The sequence below is a fragment of the Semicossyphus pulcher genome, unplaced genomic scaffold (assembly GCF_022749685.1).
Source record: "Semicossyphus pulcher isolate SPU_LCO1_2020_fin unplaced genomic scaffold, fSemPul1.0.p SCAF_11, whole genome shotgun sequence".
In the NCBI taxonomy this organism is placed as follows: domain Eukaryota; kingdom Metazoa; phylum Chordata; class Actinopteri; order Labriformes; family Labridae; genus Semicossyphus; species Semicossyphus pulcher.
The window spans coordinates 2,755,001-2,765,000 of record NW_027211615.1 but is presented as its reverse complement, the minus strand read 5'-3'; the positions used below and the strand labels follow the sequence as shown (position 1 = coordinate 2,765,000).

General features: G+C 46.1%; 33 non-coding genes and 1 pseudogene across 33 annotated transcripts in view; all 34 read left to right on the top strand.

Moving 5' to 3' along the window:
- The window catches only part of LOC138586512 (5S ribosomal RNA), a 119-nt gene extending 56 nt beyond the window's left edge, over nt 1-63 (top strand). Inside the window, exon 1 of the ribosomal RNA XR_011306585.1 lies at nt 1-63. This exon is cut by the window's left edge and continues 56 nt beyond it. This is a non-coding gene — a ribosomal RNA (5S ribosomal RNA).
- Nucleotides 64-245: 182 nt separating this feature from the next.
- On the top strand, nt 246-364 carry LOC138587653 (5S ribosomal RNA). Its single transcript, XR_011307646.1, has one exon. It is a non-coding gene; the product is annotated as a 5S ribosomal RNA (ribosomal RNA).
- A 182-nt stretch (nt 365-546) lies between these two features.
- Nucleotides 547-665, top strand: LOC138587652 (5S ribosomal RNA). The gene has a single exon (XR_011307645.1). It is a non-coding gene; the product is annotated as a 5S ribosomal RNA (ribosomal RNA).
- A 182-nt stretch (nt 666-847) lies between these two features.
- LOC138587651 (5S ribosomal RNA) lies at nt 848-966 on the top strand. The gene has a single exon (XR_011307644.1). It is a non-coding gene; the product is annotated as a 5S ribosomal RNA (ribosomal RNA).
- Nucleotides 967-1,148: 182 nt separating this feature from the next.
- Nucleotides 1,149-1,267, top strand: LOC138587650 (5S ribosomal RNA). The gene has a single exon (XR_011307643.1). It is a non-coding gene; the product is annotated as a 5S ribosomal RNA (ribosomal RNA).
- Nucleotides 1,268-1,449: 182 nt separating this feature from the next.
- On the top strand, nt 1,450-1,568 carry LOC138586455 (5S ribosomal RNA). Its single transcript, XR_011306531.1, has one exon. It is a non-coding gene; the product is annotated as a 5S ribosomal RNA (ribosomal RNA).
- Nucleotides 1,569-1,750: 182 nt separating this feature from the next.
- Nucleotides 1,751-1,869, top strand: LOC138586342 (5S ribosomal RNA). The gene has a single exon (XR_011306425.1). It is a non-coding gene; the product is annotated as a 5S ribosomal RNA (ribosomal RNA).
- A 182-nt stretch (nt 1,870-2,051) lies between these two features.
- On the top strand, nt 2,052-2,160 carry LOC138587339 (5S ribosomal RNA; annotated as a pseudogene).
- A 215-nt stretch (nt 2,161-2,375) lies between these two features.
- LOC138586760 (5S ribosomal RNA) lies at nt 2,376-2,494 on the top strand. Its single transcript, XR_011306821.1, has one exon. It is a non-coding gene; the product is annotated as a 5S ribosomal RNA (ribosomal RNA).
- A 182-nt stretch (nt 2,495-2,676) lies between these two features.
- LOC138587185 (5S ribosomal RNA) lies at nt 2,677-2,795 on the top strand. Its single transcript, XR_011307225.1, has one exon. It is a non-coding gene; the product is annotated as a 5S ribosomal RNA (ribosomal RNA).
- A 182-nt stretch (nt 2,796-2,977) lies between these two features.
- LOC138587648 (5S ribosomal RNA) lies at nt 2,978-3,096 on the top strand. Its single transcript, XR_011307641.1, has one exon. It is a non-coding gene; the product is annotated as a 5S ribosomal RNA (ribosomal RNA).
- A 170-nt stretch (nt 3,097-3,266) lies between these two features.
- LOC138587647 (5S ribosomal RNA) lies at nt 3,267-3,385 on the top strand. Its single transcript, XR_011307640.1, has one exon. It is a non-coding gene; the product is annotated as a 5S ribosomal RNA (ribosomal RNA).
- A 215-nt stretch (nt 3,386-3,600) lies between these two features.
- On the top strand, nt 3,601-3,719 carry LOC138586759 (5S ribosomal RNA). Its single transcript, XR_011306820.1, has one exon. It is a non-coding gene; the product is annotated as a 5S ribosomal RNA (ribosomal RNA).
- A 182-nt stretch (nt 3,720-3,901) lies between these two features.
- On the top strand, nt 3,902-4,020 carry LOC138586409 (5S ribosomal RNA). The gene has a single exon (XR_011306489.1). It is a non-coding gene; the product is annotated as a 5S ribosomal RNA (ribosomal RNA).
- A 182-nt stretch (nt 4,021-4,202) lies between these two features.
- Nucleotides 4,203-4,321, top strand: LOC138587184 (5S ribosomal RNA). Its single transcript, XR_011307224.1, has one exon. It is a non-coding gene; the product is annotated as a 5S ribosomal RNA (ribosomal RNA).
- A 182-nt stretch (nt 4,322-4,503) lies between these two features.
- On the top strand, nt 4,504-4,622 carry LOC138587646 (5S ribosomal RNA). Its single transcript, XR_011307639.1, has one exon. It is a non-coding gene; the product is annotated as a 5S ribosomal RNA (ribosomal RNA).
- Nucleotides 4,623-4,792: 170 nt separating this feature from the next.
- LOC138587645 (5S ribosomal RNA) lies at nt 4,793-4,911 on the top strand. The gene has a single exon (XR_011307638.1). It is a non-coding gene; the product is annotated as a 5S ribosomal RNA (ribosomal RNA).
- Nucleotides 4,912-5,126: 215 nt separating this feature from the next.
- On the top strand, nt 5,127-5,245 carry LOC138586758 (5S ribosomal RNA). Its single transcript, XR_011306819.1, has one exon. It is a non-coding gene; the product is annotated as a 5S ribosomal RNA (ribosomal RNA).
- A 182-nt stretch (nt 5,246-5,427) lies between these two features.
- Nucleotides 5,428-5,546, top strand: LOC138586408 (5S ribosomal RNA). Its single transcript, XR_011306488.1, has one exon. It is a non-coding gene; the product is annotated as a 5S ribosomal RNA (ribosomal RNA).
- A 182-nt stretch (nt 5,547-5,728) lies between these two features.
- Nucleotides 5,729-5,847, top strand: LOC138587644 (5S ribosomal RNA). The gene has a single exon (XR_011307637.1). It is a non-coding gene; the product is annotated as a 5S ribosomal RNA (ribosomal RNA).
- Nucleotides 5,848-6,017: 170 nt separating this feature from the next.
- LOC138587643 (5S ribosomal RNA) lies at nt 6,018-6,136 on the top strand. The gene has a single exon (XR_011307636.1). It is a non-coding gene; the product is annotated as a 5S ribosomal RNA (ribosomal RNA).
- Nucleotides 6,137-6,318: 182 nt separating this feature from the next.
- LOC138587642 (5S ribosomal RNA) lies at nt 6,319-6,437 on the top strand. Its single transcript, XR_011307635.1, has one exon. It is a non-coding gene; the product is annotated as a 5S ribosomal RNA (ribosomal RNA).
- A 182-nt stretch (nt 6,438-6,619) lies between these two features.
- Nucleotides 6,620-6,738, top strand: LOC138587641 (5S ribosomal RNA). The gene has a single exon (XR_011307634.1). It is a non-coding gene; the product is annotated as a 5S ribosomal RNA (ribosomal RNA).
- Nucleotides 6,739-6,920: 182 nt separating this feature from the next.
- On the top strand, nt 6,921-7,039 carry LOC138586712 (5S ribosomal RNA). The gene has a single exon (XR_011306775.1). It is a non-coding gene; the product is annotated as a 5S ribosomal RNA (ribosomal RNA).
- Nucleotides 7,040-7,221: 182 nt separating this feature from the next.
- LOC138587640 (5S ribosomal RNA) lies at nt 7,222-7,340 on the top strand. Its single transcript, XR_011307633.1, has one exon. It is a non-coding gene; the product is annotated as a 5S ribosomal RNA (ribosomal RNA).
- Nucleotides 7,341-7,555: 215 nt separating this feature from the next.
- Nucleotides 7,556-7,674, top strand: LOC138587240 (5S ribosomal RNA). The gene has a single exon (XR_011307277.1). It is a non-coding gene; the product is annotated as a 5S ribosomal RNA (ribosomal RNA).
- A 182-nt stretch (nt 7,675-7,856) lies between these two features.
- LOC138586708 (5S ribosomal RNA) lies at nt 7,857-7,975 on the top strand. The gene has a single exon (XR_011306771.1). It is a non-coding gene; the product is annotated as a 5S ribosomal RNA (ribosomal RNA).
- A 182-nt stretch (nt 7,976-8,157) lies between these two features.
- On the top strand, nt 8,158-8,276 carry LOC138587639 (5S ribosomal RNA). Its single transcript, XR_011307632.1, has one exon. It is a non-coding gene; the product is annotated as a 5S ribosomal RNA (ribosomal RNA).
- A 182-nt stretch (nt 8,277-8,458) lies between these two features.
- On the top strand, nt 8,459-8,577 carry LOC138587637 (5S ribosomal RNA). Its single transcript, XR_011307630.1, has one exon. It is a non-coding gene; the product is annotated as a 5S ribosomal RNA (ribosomal RNA).
- Nucleotides 8,578-8,759: 182 nt separating this feature from the next.
- On the top strand, nt 8,760-8,878 carry LOC138587635 (5S ribosomal RNA). The gene has a single exon (XR_011307629.1). It is a non-coding gene; the product is annotated as a 5S ribosomal RNA (ribosomal RNA).
- A 182-nt stretch (nt 8,879-9,060) lies between these two features.
- On the top strand, nt 9,061-9,179 carry LOC138587634 (5S ribosomal RNA). The gene has a single exon (XR_011307628.1). It is a non-coding gene; the product is annotated as a 5S ribosomal RNA (ribosomal RNA).
- A 182-nt stretch (nt 9,180-9,361) lies between these two features.
- Nucleotides 9,362-9,480, top strand: LOC138586897 (5S ribosomal RNA). Its single transcript, XR_011306951.1, has one exon. It is a non-coding gene; the product is annotated as a 5S ribosomal RNA (ribosomal RNA).
- Nucleotides 9,481-9,662: 182 nt separating this feature from the next.
- LOC138587541 (5S ribosomal RNA) lies at nt 9,663-9,781 on the top strand. Its single transcript, XR_011307537.1, has one exon. It is a non-coding gene; the product is annotated as a 5S ribosomal RNA (ribosomal RNA).
- Nucleotides 9,782-9,963: 182 nt separating this feature from the next.
- LOC138586519 (5S ribosomal RNA) overlaps nt 9,964-10,000 on the top strand; it is a 119-nt gene continuing 82 nt past the window's right edge. The window contains exon 1 of the ribosomal RNA XR_011306591.1: nt 9,964-10,000. This exon is cut by the window's right edge and continues 82 nt beyond it. This is a non-coding gene — a ribosomal RNA (5S ribosomal RNA).

Genomic DNA, 10,000 nt, shown 5'->3' with positions numbered 1-10,000 from the left:
CAGGGTCGGGCCTGGTTAGTACTTGGATGGGAGACCGCCTGGGAATATCAGGTGCTGTAAGCTTTTTCATTTTTCTGTGATGGACAGGAGAGGTGCTGATGCTGCAGGCCTTGAAAAAGTTTGATCAGACACTCATGTGCAAGAATGCATTGAATTCATCCTAGAAAAAAAACACAGTAACATATGAAGAGATTAAAAAGTGCCCAAATGCATTTTTAAAAGGCCCGATTGAACACACAACTGTCGCTTACGGCCATACCACCCTGAACACGCCCGATCTCGTCCGATCTCGGAAGCTAAGCAGGGTCGGGCCTGGTTAGTACTTGGATGGGAGACCGCCTGGGAATACCAGGTGCTGTAAGCTTTTTCATTTTTCTGTGATGGACAGGAGAGGTGCTGATGCTGCAGGCCTTGAAAAAGTTTGATCAGACACTCATGTGCAAGAATGCATTGAATTCATCCTAGAAAAAAAACACAGTAACATATGAAGAGATTAAAAAGTGCCCAAATGCATTTTTAAAAGGCCCGATTGAACACACAACTGTCGCTTACGGCCATACCACCCTGAACACGCCCGATCTCGTCCGATCTCGGAAGCTAAGCAGGGTCGGGCCTGGTTAGTACTTGGATGGGAGACCGCCTGGGAATACCAGGTGCTGTAAGCTGTTTCATTTTTCTGTGATGGACAGGAGAGGTGCTGATGCTGCAGGCCTTGAAAAAGTTTGATCAGACACTCATGTGCAAGAATGCATTGAATTCATCCTAGAAAAAAAACACAGTAACATATGAAGAGATTAAAAAGTGCCCAAATGCATTTTTAAAAGGCCCGATTGAACACACAACTGTCGCTTACGGCCATACCACCCTGAACACGCCCGATCTCGTCCGATCTCGGAAGCTAAGCAGGGTCGGGCCTGGTTAGTACTTGGATGGGAGACCGCCTGGGAATACCAGGTGCTGTAAGCTTTTTCATTTTTCTGTGATGGACAGGAGAGGTGCTGATGCTGCAGGCCTTGAAAAGGTTTGATCAGACACTCATGTGAAAGAATGCATTGAATTCATCCTAGAAAAAAAACACAGTAACATATGAAGAGATTAAAAAGTGCCCAAATGCATTTTTAAAAGGCCCGATTGAACACACAACTGTCGCTTACGGCCATACCACCCTGAACACGCCCGATCTCGTCCGATCTCGGAAGCTAAGCAGGGTCGGGCCTGGTTAGTACTTGGATGGGAGACCGCCTGGGAATACCAGGTGCTGTAAGCTTTTTCATTTTTCTGTGATGGACAGGAGAGGTGCTGATGCTGCAGGCCTTGAAAAAGTTTGATCAGACACTCATGTGCAAGAATGCATTGAATTCATCCTAGAAAAAAAACACAGTAACATATGAAGAGATTAAAAAGTGCCCAAATGCATTTTTAAAAGGCCCGATTGAACACACAACTGTCGCTTACGGCCATACCACCCTGAACACGCCCGATCTCGTCCGATCTCGGAAGCTAAGCAGGGTCGGGCCTGGTTAGTACTTGGATGGGAGACCGCCTGGGAATATCAGGTGCTGTAAGCTTTTTCATTTTTCTGTGATGGACAGGAGAGGTGCTGATGCTGCAGGCCTTGAAAAAGTTTGATCAGACACTCATGTGCAAGAATGCATTGAATTCATCCTAGAAAAAAAACACAGTAACACATGAAGAGATTAAAAAGTGCCCAAATGCATTTTTAAAAGGCCCAATTGAACACACAACTGTCGCTTACGGCCATACCACCCTGAACACGCCCGATCTCGTCCGATCTCGGAAGCTAAGCAGGGTCGGGCCTGGTTAGTACTTGGGTGGGAGACCGCCTGGGAATACCAGGTGCTGTAAGCTTTTTCATTTTTCTGTGATGGACAGGAGAGGTGCTGATGCTGCAGGCCTTGAAAAAGTTTGATCAGACACTCATGTGCAAGAATGCATTGAATTCATCCTAGAAAAAAAACACAGTAACATATGAAGAGATTAAAAAGTGCCCAAATGCATTTTTAAAAGGCCCGATTGAACACACAACTGTCGCTTACGGCCATACCACCCTGAACACGCCCGATCTCGGAAGCTAAGCAGGGTCGGGCCTGGTTAGTACTTGGATGGGAGACCGCCTGGGAATACCAGGTGCTGTAAGCTTTTTCATTTTTCTGTGATGGACAGGAGAGGTGCTGATGCTGCAGGCCTTGAAAAAGTTTGATCAGACACTCATGTGCAAGAATGCATTGAATTCATCATAGAAAAAAACCATGACAAAATCTTTGACGAAAACTATAAACAACGTTAAAAATACAGCCACATTCTTGCTGCACCATGCCACGTCTTTAAAAGGCCCGATCGAACACACAACTGTCGCTGACGGCCATACCACCCTGAACACGCCCGATCTCGTCCGATCTCGGAAGCTAAGCAGGGTCGGGCCTGGTTAGTACTTGGATGGGAGACCGCCTGGGAATACCAGGTGCTGTAAGCTTTTTCATTTTTCTGTGATGGACAGGAGAGGTGCTGATGCTGCAGGTCTTGAAAAGGTTTGATCAGACACTCATGTGCAAGAATGCATTGAATTGATCCTAGAAAAAAAACACAGTAACATATGAAGAGATTAAAAAGTGCCCAAATGCATTTTTAAAAGGCCCGATTGAACACACAACTGTCGCTTAAGGCCATACCACCCTGAACACACCCGATCTCGTCCGATCTCGAAAGCTAAGCAGGGTCGGGCCTGGTTAGTACTTGGATGGGAGACCGCCTGGGAATACCAGGTGCTGTAAGCTTTTTCATTTTTCTGTGATGGACAGGAGAGGTGCTGATGCTGCAGGCCTTGAAAAAGTTTGATCATACACTCATGTGCAAGAATGCATTGAATTCATCCTAGAAAAAAAACACAGTAACATATGAAGAGATTAAAAAGTGCCCAAATGCATTTTTAAAAGGCCCGATTGAACACACAACTGTCGCTTACGGCCATACCACCCTGAACACGCCCGATCTCGTCCGATCTCGGAAGCTAAGCAGGGTCGGGCCTGGTTAGTACTTGGATGGGAGACCGCCTGGGAATACCAGGTGCTGTAAGCTTTTTCATTTTTCTGTGATGGACAGGAGAGGTGCTGATGCTGCAGGCCTTGAAAAACTTTGATCAGACACTCATGTGCAAGAATGCATTGAAAAAAAACACAGTAACATATGAAGAGATTAAAAAGTGCCCAAATGCATTTTTAAAAGGCCCGATTGAACACACAACTGTCGCTTACGGCCATACCACCCTGAACACGCCCGATCTCGTCCGATCTCGGAAGCTAAGCAGGGTCGGGCCTGGTTAGTACTTGGATGGGAGACCGCCTGGGAATACCAGGTGCTGTAAGCTTTTTCATTTTTCTGTGATGGACAGAAGAGGTGCTGATGCTGCAGGCCTTGAAAAAGTTTGATCAGACACTCATGTGCAAGAATGCATTGAATTCATCATAGAAAAAAACCATGACAAAATCTTTGACGAAAACTATAAACAACGTTAAAAATACAGCCACATTCTTGCTGCACCATGCCACGTCTTTAAAAGGCCCGATCGAACACACAACTGTCGCTGACGGCCATACCACCCTGAACACGCCCGATCTCGTCCGATCTCGGAAGCTAAGCAGGGTCGGGCCTGGTTAGTACTTGGATGGGAGACCGCCTGGGAATACCAGGTGCTGTAAGCTTTTTCATTTTTCTGTGATGGACAGGAGAGGTGCTGATGCTGCAGGCCTTGAAAAGGTTTGATCAGACACTCATGTGCAAGAATGCATTGAATTCATCCTAGAAAAAAAACACAGTAACATATGAAGAGATTAAAAAGTGCCCAAATGCATTTTTAAAAGGCCCGATTGAACACACAACTGTCGCTTACGGCCATACCACCCTGAACACACCCGATCTCGTCCGATCTCGAAAGCTAAGCAGGGTCGGGCCTGGTTAGTACTTGGATGGGAGACCGCCTGGGAATACCAGGTGCTGTAAGCTTTTTCATTTTTCTGTGATGGACAGGAGAGGTGCTGATGCTGCAGGCCTTGAAAAAGTTGGATCAGACACTCATGTGCAAGAATGCATTGAATTCATCCTAGAAAAAAAACACAGTAACATATGAAGAGATTAAAAAGTGCCCAAATGCATTTTTAAAAGGCCCGATTGAACACACAACTGTCGCTTAAGGCCATACCACCCTGAACACACCCGATCTCGTCCGATCTCGAAAGCTAAGCAGGGTCGGGCCTGGTTAGTACTTGGATGGGAGACCGCCTGGGAATACCAGGTGCTGTAAGCTTTTTCATTTTTCTGTGATGGACAGGAGAGGTGCTGATGCTGCAGGCCTTGAAAAAGTTTGATCATACACTCATGTGCAAGAATGCATTGAATTCATCCTAGAAAAAAAACACAGTAACATATGAAGAGATTAAAAAGTGCCCAAATGCATTTTTAAAAGGCCCGATTGAACACACAACTGTCGCTTACGGCCATACCACCCTGAACACGCCCGATCTCGTCCGATCTCGGAAGCTAAGCAGGGTCGGGCCTGGTTAGTACTTGGATGGGAGACCGCCTGGGAATACCAGGTGCTGTAAGCTTTTTCATTTTTCTGTGATGGACAGGAGAGGTGCTGATGCTGCAGGCCTTGAAAAACTTTGATCAGACACTCATGTGCAAGAATGCATTGAAAAAAAACACAGTAACATATGAAGAGATTAAAAAGTGCCCAAATGCATTTTTAAAAGGCCCGATTGAACACACAACTGTCGCTTACGGCCATACCACCCTGAACACGCCCGATCTCGTCCGATCTCGGAAGCTAAGCAGGGTCGGGCCTGGTTAGTACTTGGATGGGAGACCGCCTGGGAATACCAGGTGCTGTAAGCTTTTTCATTTTTCTGTGATGGACAGAAGAGGTGCTGATGCTGCAGGCCTTGAAAAAGTTTGATCAGACACTCATGTGCAAGAATGCATTGAATTCATCATAGAAAAAAACCATGACAAAATCTTTGACGAAAACTATAAACAACGTTAAAAATACAGCCACATTCTTGCTGCACCATGCCACGTCTTTAAAAGGCCCGATCGAACACACAACTGTCGCTGACGGCCATACCACCCTGAACACGCCCGATCTCGTCCGATCTCGGAAGCTAAGCAGGGTCGGGCCTGGTTAGTACTTGGATGGGAGACCGCCTGGGAATACCAGGTGCTGTAAGCTTTTTCATTTTTCTGTGATGGACAGGAGAGGTGCTGATGCTGCAGGCCTTGAAAAGGTTTGATCAGACACTCATGTGCAAGAATGCATTGAATTCATCCTAGAAAAAAAACACAGTAACATATGAAGAGATTAAAAAGTGCCCAAATGCATTTTTAAAAGGCCCGATTGAACACACAACTGTCGCTTACGGCCATACCACCCTGAACACACCCGATCTCGTCCGATCTCGAAAGCTAAGCAGGGTCGGGCCTGGTTAGTACTTGGATGGGAGACCGCCTGGGAATACCAGGTGCTGTAAGCTTTTTCATTTTTCTGTGATGGACAGGAGAGGTGCTGATGCTGCAGGCCTTGAAAAAGTTGGATCAGACACTCATGTGCAAGAATGCATTGAATTCATCCTAGAAAAAAAACACAGTAACATATGAAGAGATTAAAAAGTGCCCAAATGCATTTTTAAAAGGCCCGATTGAACACACAACTGTCGCTTACGGCCATACCACCCTGAACACGCCCGATCTCGTCCGATCTCGGAAGCTAAGCAGGGTCGGGCCTGGTTAGTACTTGGATGGGAGACCGCCTGGGAATACCAGGTGCTGTAAGCTTTTTCATTTTTCTGTGATGGACAGGAGAGGTGCTGATGCTGCAGGCCTTGAAAAAGTTTGATCAGACACTCATGTGCAAGAATGCATTGAAAAAAAACACAGTAACATATGAAGAGATTAAAAAGTGCCCAAATGCATTTTTAAAAGGCCCGATTGAACACACAACTGTCGCTTACGGCCATACCACCCTGAACACGCCCGATCTCGTCCGATCTCGGAAGCTAAGCAGGGTCGGGCCTGGTTAGTACTTGGATGGGAGACCGCCTGGGAATACCAGGTGCTGTAAGCTTTTTCATTTTTCTGTGATGGACAGGAGAGGTGCTGATGCTGCAGGCCTTGAAAAAGTTTGATCAGACACTCATGTGCAAGAATGCATTGAATTCATCCTAGAAAAAAAACACAGTAACATATGAAGAGATTAAAAAGTGCCCAAATGCATTTTTAAAAGGCCCGATTGAACACACAACTGTCGCTTACGGCCATACCACCCTGAACACGCCCGATCTCGTCCGATCTCGGAAGCTAAGCAGGGTCGGGCCTGGTTAGTACTTGGATGGGAGACCGCCTGGGAATACCAGGTGCTGTAAGCTTTTTCATTTTTCTGTGATGGACAGGAGAGGTGCTGATGCTGCAGGCCTTGAAAAAGTTTGATCAGACACTCATGTGCAAGAATGCATTGAATTCATCCTAGAAAAAAAACACAGTAACATATGAAGAGATTAAAAAGTGCCCAAATGCATTTTTAAAAGGCCCGATTGAACACACAACTGTCGCTTACGGCCATACCACCCTGAACACGCCCGATCTCGTCCGATCTCGGAAGCTAAGCAGGGTCGGGCCTGGTTAGTACTTGGATGGGAGACCGCCTGGGAATACCAGGTGCTGTAAGCTTTTTCATTTTTCTGTGATGGACAGGAGAGGTGCTGATGCTGCAGGCCTTGAAAAAGTTTGAACAGACACTCATGTGCAAGAATGCATTGAATTCATCCTAGAAAAAAAACACAGTAACATATGAAGAGATTAAAAAGTGCCCAAATGCATTTTTAAAAGGCCCGATTGAACACACAACTGTCGCTTACGGCCATACCACCCTGAACACGCCCGATCTCATCCGATCTCGGAAGCTAAGCAGTGTCGGGCCTGGTTAGTACTTGGATGGGAGACCGCCTGGGAATACCAGGTGCTGTAAGCTTTTTCATTTTTCTGTGATGGACAGGAGAGGTGCTGATGCTGCAGGCCTTGAAAAAGTTTGATCAGACACTCATGTGCAAGAATGCATTGAATTCATCCTAGAAAAAAAACACAGTAACATATGAAGAGATTAAAAAGTGCCCAAATGCATTTTTAAAAGGCCCGATTGAACACACAACTGTCGCTTACGGCCATACCACCCTGAACACGCCCGATCTCGTCCGATCTCGGAAGCTAAGCAGGGTCGGGCCTGGTTAGTACTTGGATGGGAGACCGCCTGGGAATACCAGGTGCTGTAAGCTTTTTCATTTTTCTGTGATGGACAGGAGAGGTGCTGATGCTGCAGGCCTTGAAAAAGTTTGATCAGACACTCATGTGCAAGAATGCATTGAATTCATCATAGAAAAAAACCATGACAAAATCTTTGACGAAAACTATAAACAACGTTAAAAATACAGCCACATTCTTGCTGCACCATGCCACGTCTTTAAAAGGCCCGATCGAACACACAACTGTCGCTGACGGCCATACCACCCTGAACACGCCCGATCTCGTCCGATCTCGGAAACTAAGCAGGGTCGGGCCTGGTTAGTACTTGGATGGGAGACCGCCTGGGAATACCAGGTGCTGTAAGCTTTTTCATTTTTCTGTGATGGACAGGAGAGGTGCTGATGCTGCAGGCCTTGAAAAAGTTTGATCAGACACTCATGTGCAAGAATGCATTGAATTGATCCTAGAAAAAAAACACAGTAACATATGAAGAGATTAAAAAGTGCCCAAATGCATTTTTAAAAGGCCCGATTGAACACACAACTGTCGCTTACGGCCATACCACCCTGAACACGCCCGATCTCGTCCGATCTCGAAAGCTAAGCAGGGTCGGGCCTGGTTAGTACTTGGATGGGAGACCGCCTGGGAATACCAGGTGCTGTAAGCTTTTTCATTTTTCTGTGATGGACAGGAGAGGTGCTGATGCTGCAGGCCTTGAAAAAGTTTGATCAGACACTCATGTGCAAGAATGCATTGAATTCATCCTAGAAAAAAAACACAGTAACATATGAAGAGATTAAAAAGTGCCCAAATGCATTTTTAAAAGGCCCGATTGAACACACAACTGTCGCTTACGGCCATACCACCCTGAACACGCCCGATCTCGTCCGATCTCGGAAGCTAAGCAGGGTCGGGCCTGGTTAGTACTTGGATGGGAGACCGCCTGGGAATACCAGGTGCTGTAAGCTTTTTCATTTTTCTGTGATGGACAGGAGAGGTGCTGATGCTGCGGGCCTTGAAAAAGTTTGATCAGACAATCATGTGCAAGAATGCATTGAATTCATCCTAGAAAAAAAACACAGTGACATATGAAGAGATTAAAAAGTGCCCAAATGCATTTTTAAAAGGCCCGATTGAACACACAACTGTCGCTTACGGCCATACCACCCTGAACACGCCCGATCTCGTCCGATCTCGGAAGCTAAGCAGGGTCGGGCCTGGTTAGTACTTGGATGGGAGACCGCCTGGGAATACCAGGTGCTGTAAGCTTTTTCATTTTTCTGTGATGGACAGGAGAGGTGCTGATGCTGCAGGCCTTGAAAAAGTTGGATCAGACAGTCATGTGCAAGAATGCATTGAATTCATCCTAGAAAAAAAACACAGTAACATATGAAGAGATTAAAAAGTGCCCAAATGCATTTTTAAAAGGCCCGATTGAACACACAACTGTCGCTTACGGCCATACCACCCTGAACACGCCCGATCTCGTCCGATCTCGGAAGCTAAGCAGGGTCGGGCCTGGTTAGTACTTGGATGGGAGACCGCCTGGGAATACCAGGTGCTGTAAGCTTTTTCATTTTTCTGTGATGGACAGGAGAGGTGCTGATGCTGCAGGCCTTGAAAAAGTTGGATCAGACACTCATGTGCAAGAATGCATTGAATTCATCCTAGAAAAAAAACACAGTAACATATGAAGAGATTAAAAAGTGCCCAAATGCATTTTTAAAAGGCCCGATTGAACACACAACTGTCGCTTACGGCCATACCACCCTGAACACGCCCGATCTCGTCCGATCTCGGAAGCTAAGCAGGGTCGGGCCTGGTTAGTACTTGGATGGGAGACCGCCTGGGAATACCAGGTGCTGTAAGCTTTTTCATTTTTCTGTGATGGACAGGAGAGGTGCTGATGCTGCAGGCCTTGAAAAAGTTTGATCAGACACTCATGTGCAAGAATGCATTGAATTCATCCTAGAAAAAAAACACAGTAACATATGAAGAGATTAAAAAGTGCCCAAATGCATTTTTAAAAGGCCCGATTGAACACACAACTGTCGCTTACGGCCATACCACCCTGAACACGCCCGATCTCGTCCGATCTCGGAAGCTAAGCAGGGTCGGGTCTGGTTAGTACTCGGATGGGAGACCGCCTGGGAATACCAGGTGCTGTAAGCTTTTTCATTTTTCTGTGATGGACAGGAGAGGTGCTGATGCTGCAGGCCTTGAAAAAGTTGGATCAGACACTCATGTGCAAGAATGCATTGAATTCATCCTAGAAAAAAAACACAGTAACATATGAAGAGATTAAAAAGTGCCCAAATGCATTTTTAAAAGGCCCGATTGAACACACAACTGTCGCTTACGGCCATACCACCCTGAACACACCCGATCTCGTCCGATCTCGGAAGCTAAGCAGGGTCGGGCCTGGTTAGTACTTGGATGGGAGACCGCCTGGGAATACCAGGTGCTGTAAGCTTTTTCATTTTTCTGTGATGGACAGGAGAGGTGCTGATGCTGCAGGCCTTGAAAAAGTTTGATCAGACACTCATGTGCAAGAATGCATTGAATTCATCCTAGAAAAAAAACACAGTAACATATGAAGAGATTAAAAAGTGCCCAAATGCATTTTTAAAAGGCCCGATTGAACACACAACTGTCGCTTACGGCCATACCATCCTGAACACGCCCGATCTCG